This window comes from Rutidosis leptorrhynchoides, chromosome 4 (assembly GCF_046630445.1).
Source record: "Rutidosis leptorrhynchoides isolate AG116_Rl617_1_P2 chromosome 4, CSIRO_AGI_Rlap_v1, whole genome shotgun sequence".
NCBI lineage: Eukaryota > Viridiplantae > Streptophyta > Magnoliopsida > Asterales > Asteraceae > Rutidosis > Rutidosis leptorrhynchoides.
In genome coordinates, this window is record NC_092336.1 from 302,662,588 (window position 1) to 302,670,019 (window position 7,432).

General features: G+C 37.7%; 1 non-coding gene across 1 annotated transcript; it reads left to right on the plus strand.

Moving 5' to 3' along the window:
- Window positions 1–2,179: 2,179 nt before the first annotated feature.
- Window positions 2,180–2,286, plus strand: LOC139846010 (small nucleolar RNA R71). Its single transcript, XR_011758758.1, has one exon. It is a non-coding gene; the product is annotated as a small nucleolar RNA R71 (small nucleolar RNA).
- Window positions 2,287–7,432: the final 5,146 nt, after the last annotated feature.

Consider the following 7,432-nt stretch of genomic DNA (forward strand, 5'->3'; position numbering starts at 1 on the left):
TCAAATACCTCGCGATGTAATCAACTATTGTGAATCGTTTATAATGTATATGAACGGGTCCTTTCACTTCAAATTCATCAGTATTGTTGATGAAGGTTATCATGTCTGCATGTGTGGATATAACCGAAATTCGTTTTTAAGAAGAGTTCGGCTCCCCTTGATCTGTTTCGGTTGGAGAGTGTGAGTTATTCAGAATGTCTTCATGTTGCTCTACCTCGTCATCATCGGTGTATTGTTCTTCTGAGGATGCGTCTGATGAACGGGTTTCTTCAGTATTCTGATTCTCTAGTTTAACACTTGCAGGATCAATTTCTATATCCTTAACCTTAGCCTTGTCGGTCTTCTTCTTGAAACGAATGATTAAACTGTGATTTGCCGTCTCAAGCCTCATTACTTCTTCATGACGCTCAGTGCTTGGAGCGGGTATTGTCGAAGTTTCTTTTACATCTTCCATTTCCTCTTCCTCTTCAGATTCCTCCTCTTCCTCTATTTCTTCGCTGGGATCTCTTCTTCCATTTCTGGGTCGTCTACAGACTGTGATTCGACACCCATCTCGATATCTTCGGCTGGTGGTGAAGACTCATCATCGGAAGTGATCCGTCTGGTGGAAATAGCAAACATCTCTAACTATCCAGAAAGATCGGTTGATCGGTCAATTTTGAACTTAACGCTCTCCCCATGTGATCGTAAGATCAAGGTTTGATTGTACACATCAATAACAGTCCTAGCCGTATTCATGAAAGGTCTTCCTAACACCACTGGTGTGTGTAGGTCTTCCTTAATGTTCATCAATACGAAATCCGTAGGGTACAAGAATTTGTCGACTTTCACCAAGACGTTCTCAACTATGCCCTTAGGTTATCGAATTGTATGATCAGAAAGTTGGATTGTCATTTTGGTTGGTGACAAGTCTCCTAACTCTAATCTCTTGTAGAGAGAGTAGGGGATTAGGTTGATACTTGCTCCTAAATCTGCTAACGCATGAATCGTTCCAGATTGGTAGATTGAACATGGAAAAACAAATCGGCCCGTATCTCCTAGCTTTGGTGGTAGAGAGTTTCTGAGCAATGCAGAGCATTCTTCACTTAGTGAAATTTTGTTAGAGTCTGGAATCCTCTCCTTTGTAGAAAGAAACCTACGGATGTATCTCTTCTGGTTGGGAACTTTGGACATGGTGTCCAGGAATCTTCCATCAAGTTTGAAGGAATCGAGCTTGGATGGTTCTTCTTGTAGTCTTCCAGGATAAGGTACGCGAACTGGAGTTTCAGGGGTCAGCTTCTGAGTATATGTTGATTTGTTCTTGAGCCTAGTTAACCTTCTCCGTGGTTCTTCCTCTGGGATTACGGAGTCCATTTACTTTGCTTTTTCTATGTGGGGATTTTGGATAGTATTATTTGGCAATCTTCCCTGCGGTCGGGTTTCAAGGCGTTGTAATAACTGTCCGAGCTGTGTTTCTAAACTTTTGAGTAGAGCCAATTAATTTCTCATTAGTATCTCCGTATGATCTTGTCTGGTTGCAGTTCTCTGATTTAACTATTGTTGCCCTTGAATGAACTGAGTTAACTGATCATCAGCTCCGAGAGTGGGGTTAGTTGCTTTTGTAATCTGGGTGGTAGGGGAATTTTCCTCAACTGGGGGACCAGTGAGTGTAAGTGGTTAATCGTAGGTCAATTGAGATTGTTGGGCTGGATAAGGTGGATAGTGATAGCGAAAAGGTTGATTGCTCCGCTGAAATTGATTAACCCTAGGTGGTTGATTGAATCCGGGATTTGGTGGACGAGCTGGGTATTGGACGTAACAGACTGAACCGTCAGGGTTTTCGTACTCAACTTGATATTCTTCAGTAGGTTGCGGGTTGGTACTATTAACATAAGCCTGAACTTGGTTAACCTACTTCGGCTGCGTCTTCAGTTCTCCGAGTTATTTAGCAAGAGATTCCATCTTATCCGTGAGGGATTTGATGGCCTCCGTTTGATTGTTAAGTGCAGAGAGTGGTGCAGATGATGAATTGGTTTCACCACTGTTCCAGTCATGATGATGCATTGTCATGTTCTCGAGCAATTCCCATGCTTCGTCTGCGGTTTGGTTCATCAGATTCCCTTGAGCTGCTGCATCAATCGTCGTCCTATGATTTACCGTAAGACCATTGTAGAAGGTACATATTTGGGCTGACCGTTCTAGCTGGTGATTAGGGCATTTCTTCAGCAGGGTTTTGAATCGCTCCCATGCAGTGTAAAGAGATTCATCATAACTTTGTTTAAAGTTAATGATGTCATTCTTCAGTTTGGTTTGTTTAGTAGGAGGGAAATATTTGGTAGGAATTTAGTAGCCATCTCCGTCCATGACGTGATGGAATATTTTTCCAATCCTTCGAACCAAGTTTGAGCATGATGAGTGAGAGAATAGGGGAACAAGTATAGCCGGATTATATCTTGTCCTATCCCTGGCTGTTTGTAGGAGTTCGTAAGAGATATGAATTTATCAAGGTGAGAATTAGGATCGTCATTCGGTAATCCATGAAACCGAGAGCTATTCTGGATGAGTTGGATGATGTGATGTTTTAATTCGAACGAGTGTCCTTGAATCTCTGGAAATCTGATTGTTCCTTCTCGACCTTCAATCGAGGGTTTGGTTTTTTCTGCTAAAGTAACACTAACGCCATTTGATTTCTGATTCGTGCTTCCTTGCGTGCTTTAGAGATTATTGTGTCTGGATCAGGTACGAATAACAATGGCCCTGGTCTAGATTGGGTTTGGGTCATACACTAGGTATGCCTTTTTGTTTTTAATTTTTCGCAAATAAACTAAATTATAATAAGCTAAACTAATCTAATCTAATTCTAGGATAACCTAGTTCTAAGGTAATCTAATTTAATCTAAGGTAATCTAATCTAATTAACTAACTATCCTATGGTTGAATATGTTTTTGGTTCTGGCTACTGATTCCCTGGTATTTCGGTAACAGAGCTCCGCACGAACTATTTAATAAACCAAGTGGCCAGGCCGACTACGGAGAGGCAGGATCATTTTAGTCCCAATATAATTGGCAACTGTTCGGAAAATCCAATAACCAAGTCCGTGTATAATTGTCTTTCTTAGACACCACTAAATGCTTGTGAATAAGTTTGATAGAGAGCAGTATTGCCTGATACCAGTTCCCCGGCAGCGGAGCCAAAAACTTTGTATCCTCCCGTGATATGACCGAAACGGATGATTTTTACTCGCGCGGTGTCGTCAGGCCGCGGCTCGCCAGGATCAGCCACTCGTGGGAGGAAGATACTGTTTTAAATTTATATTTAGTAGGGCCTAAATCTTATTACTCCTTATAAGTAAGGGAAGTATGACCTAGAGTCGTATTTTTGAGATATCAGTAGAATCGAACCTATATTTAAGCCTAAGATAGTTAGGGAGTAGTGAATATCTATTTTGGGATTTTCTAATTCATAAGACAGATAAAGTAAATGCGATAAAATTTGTAATTCAGATAAGGTTAACGTGAGTGCATGCTATGACTTCATTAGTTATTCTGCCGAGATTATGGAAAGCTGGCTCATGAATAGGCAGAGGCCTTATGTTCATTACACTGGTCCTAAACACCCCTGTCATAAGACATGTCACTGGGATCTGCTATAGGCTTGAAGATTCTGAATAGACAGCAATGTCCCTTACCCCCGACGCCCGTGCAGTCTGACTACAGGCATACACGTTTAGACGGCTTATCCAATTAAGCGACTCGGTTGGGTGACATATTAACATTCCGAAATGGTCTAAACTTTATTAAGCATAGTAGAATACATGGTTTACCATATCCGAGAGACGTGATGTGTTTCAATGCTTTCGTTAATGATTGGTAAAAGATAGTTAGGCCCTTAAAAAGAGTTCAACCATAAAGAACACCATGGCCAAGTCAAGCTGACTTCCATGAATACGTTCGGTTATCTTAACGGTCCAATCCTCTATGTGTCTAAACAAACAGTTCCTTAATTAACTAAGAATCCCTCAAGCGGGGTGCAATGCTTGAGACCGCGTTATAGTGCAGTGTACTGGTCAACACTAAACGGGTTCCATGGCCTTACTTAGCAGAGGTACAGCTTACAACAACCGCTGTGCTTCAGCGTGCACGTATGAAGTTTATATGCTTGGTGACTACTCTAGCATGGTCTAGGACCGACAATGTACTAAGGGTCTAGTCAGATGTTTCACTACGAAAGAGTCCTCAGTCAGAATCCAGAGCTCGATAGACTTACTACAACCGGTGTGCCTCGGTCGATCTTACGTTATATCCGATAGACTTCTCTTACCAAGGGGTGACACAGATAGTGTACTCTGAATCGGGGTTCGCGACTTCCCAATAACAGAGCCTATAACTACGTTCTATTAGTTGGAAAAGTGATTGAGTTTAAAGCATTTCAACAGCATACACTGACCATAATATTATTTCGGCATTATAACTGCTTACATCATAGCAAACACTAAAGATAACTACTCGCTAATCATGGCAACAATATCATAAAACATTATATAAGATAAAGGAAAGATGTACAAGTAGATTAAATGAGTTCCGAATACAAAAGTGACAACTTCAAGACTCCAGACCGCTCCTAATACAATCTTCAGCGTTCTTCTCCGGGTACTACGTTTCCCGCACGGAGTTGAAGGCCTTGAGAGTATGACTAATATTGTACAAGAGGGAGAAAGAAGTGAATTGAAGTGTGTGTTGGAATGAATGACAAAGACCCTTTAAATAGACTAGGAATTTTCCAAAATACGGCTGGCTGGCAGTTTGGTAGGCCGTTTGGTGGCCCGTATTTTGCAGGCCGCATGGTGTGCCGTATTTGGCAGGCCGTTTCCATACTGGCAGGCCGTATGGCAGGCCATTTTTGATGCTGGTCAGCCTTGATTCACTGGATCGTAATTTAATTTCTTGTCTTTCACCGTTTTCGCTCTAGAATCTTCGTTTTAGCTCCGATTCTCTTGATTCTTTTTGCACCGCCTTCGTAATTACTTGTTCTTAAATTCCAACTGATGAAATGGGTATTTTTCCGATAAAGTTCGAATCTTTGTTGTTTTTGGGCCTTAATACCGGGGTGAAAACGTGACTTTTTTAGCCGATATCAGTGGGTTTGTTCGATTATCTGTAGAAACAGAAACATTCCTAGCAGTAGGTTGTAGTAAGAAACAAAAAACATTAACTTACACAGTAGCAATAGTGATTTGTCAGCTGGGTTTCGTTACTTTTGGTATTCGAATTGACAGGAGAACAGTAGCAAATCATGGGGTTTTTGGAACTGTTTGTGGTTTGAAATATCAGCGTGCAGCTGACTTGGTGGTGGGTCTGTGGTGGTTTTCGACAGTTTTAAACCGTAACAGAAATGACTAAGCAGCAGCTTTAAAACATGATATGATTGATGATGTGGTATTCGTTGAGTCTCGGACAGAAATATAAAGAAGAACACTAGGTGGTTCATGGTGGTGGATAAGTAAGGGTGGTCGATCGAGAGGGAAACGAGAGAGAATTATAGAAGTGGGTTTGTATGGGAGAAGAAGAGAAAGAGAAGAGATGGTTGTTTGCTATCTCTATGTGTGCATTATGTATATATATATATATATATATATATATATATATATATATATATATATATATATATATATATATATATATATATATATATTTTGTTATCAAATTATGTATGTGGGTTAAAAGAAACAAAAAGCACAGTGTTTGTAGTAGTACTTCAACTTAAATCATGGGTGAGATAATTGAATGTGGATGTTTGATTGAAAAGATAGAAAACAGAAAGTGTATACATGTGGTGATGGTATTAGTGATCAAGGACATGTATATATATATATTCGTTTTTAAAACAAAAGGTGATAACACTGTTCGACAAGATAATTAAAAATCAAATAAATACCACTTTGCTGGTTGCACTTCTGTTTGATGTCACCAATAAAATTAAAGAGAAACAATCAATTACTTGTTGCACTTCTTTCCTTTTTGTTTACTTTCACACGTCGAATTAGATGAACAAAAACCCGAGGGACCCACGACTATTCCCAGTCGTACCACACTCTCTCTTTTTTAAGAAAATATATATATTGATAGTGAAATGAAACAGAAGTATCATCATCGAATAATTATAATAATATAACAATGATTATAATATAATTTAAAATATAAACGTGTGAAATATTAGCTGTCGACTACTATTTCATTCAGAGACTGAAATTCGTACTCCGTTGATAAATCAGTGGCAGATAAAAAATTCTTCGGAAAAATCCCAAATTTTTACATTCATTATCTTTATTTATTTCAGTCATTATGGTATAAAATAATCGATCATTAATTGTTAATAATTTTTAAATAAAAATTAATTTAATTATTAGCCCCCAACCCCAAGTAAAATATAATAAGTGTTAAAACTTAACAAATAGATTCTAAATATATATTTAATAAAGCTATAATTTATATGACTTCTTTTAGGATCACCGTTTATTTAAAAATCACATAAGTTCGCATTAAATTTGTTTAATATACATCGAATGGCAATTGAGTGTTACTGTCGTTTACTAATTAAATTCAAAATCACAAAATATTTATTTAATATACTCTATTTATATATGTAAATATATTTTAAATAATAATTATCATAATATCATATTTCATAACAATCACATTTAATATTTCAAATTATACTTCCAATTATTATATATATATATACACACACACACACACACACACACACACACACATATCTATTTACAAATATTTGTTCGTGAATCGTTGGATATGGTCGAAAGTCAAATTAATATATGAAACAGTTCAAAAATTTTGAGACTCACCCTAACAGACTTTGCTTATCGTGTCAAAGATATTAAATCGTATGGAGAGTTTGATTTAAAATTGGTCAAAATTTTTCCGGGTCATCACAGTGGAGATGGCCAGTGAGGTGGTGATGATGAAACGGCTGTGTTGAGTTTAAAGTGGTGCAGGGTTGCGGTGGTGTTGGTGAACGGGTTCTCGGTTTATTCATGGAATGGAATGTGTGTTATGTATATATAAGATGGATAGATATGAAAAGAAAAACATTAAACTAATTTAATAATAGTAATACACAGTAGGTTTAGATTCATAATTCAAACTTCACGGACTCAAAGAGAATAGTAATATATAAAATGATATGTGATGTTGGTGAAAGTGATATTAAGCAGAAAGTGGGATAAAACAAAAAGGAACACTAACGCATATTCTCAATTAGACACAATAGATCGATTATAATTCAATCATAAATAGTAATATTAAATATAATAATGATTATAATATAAAGAAATTAAACATGGTGCATTTGGTTAGCCGTCATCATTTACTGATTGAATTTCGTGTTCCGTTAATAGTCAGTGGCGGATAAAAGTTCTTCAGAAAAATTCCATAT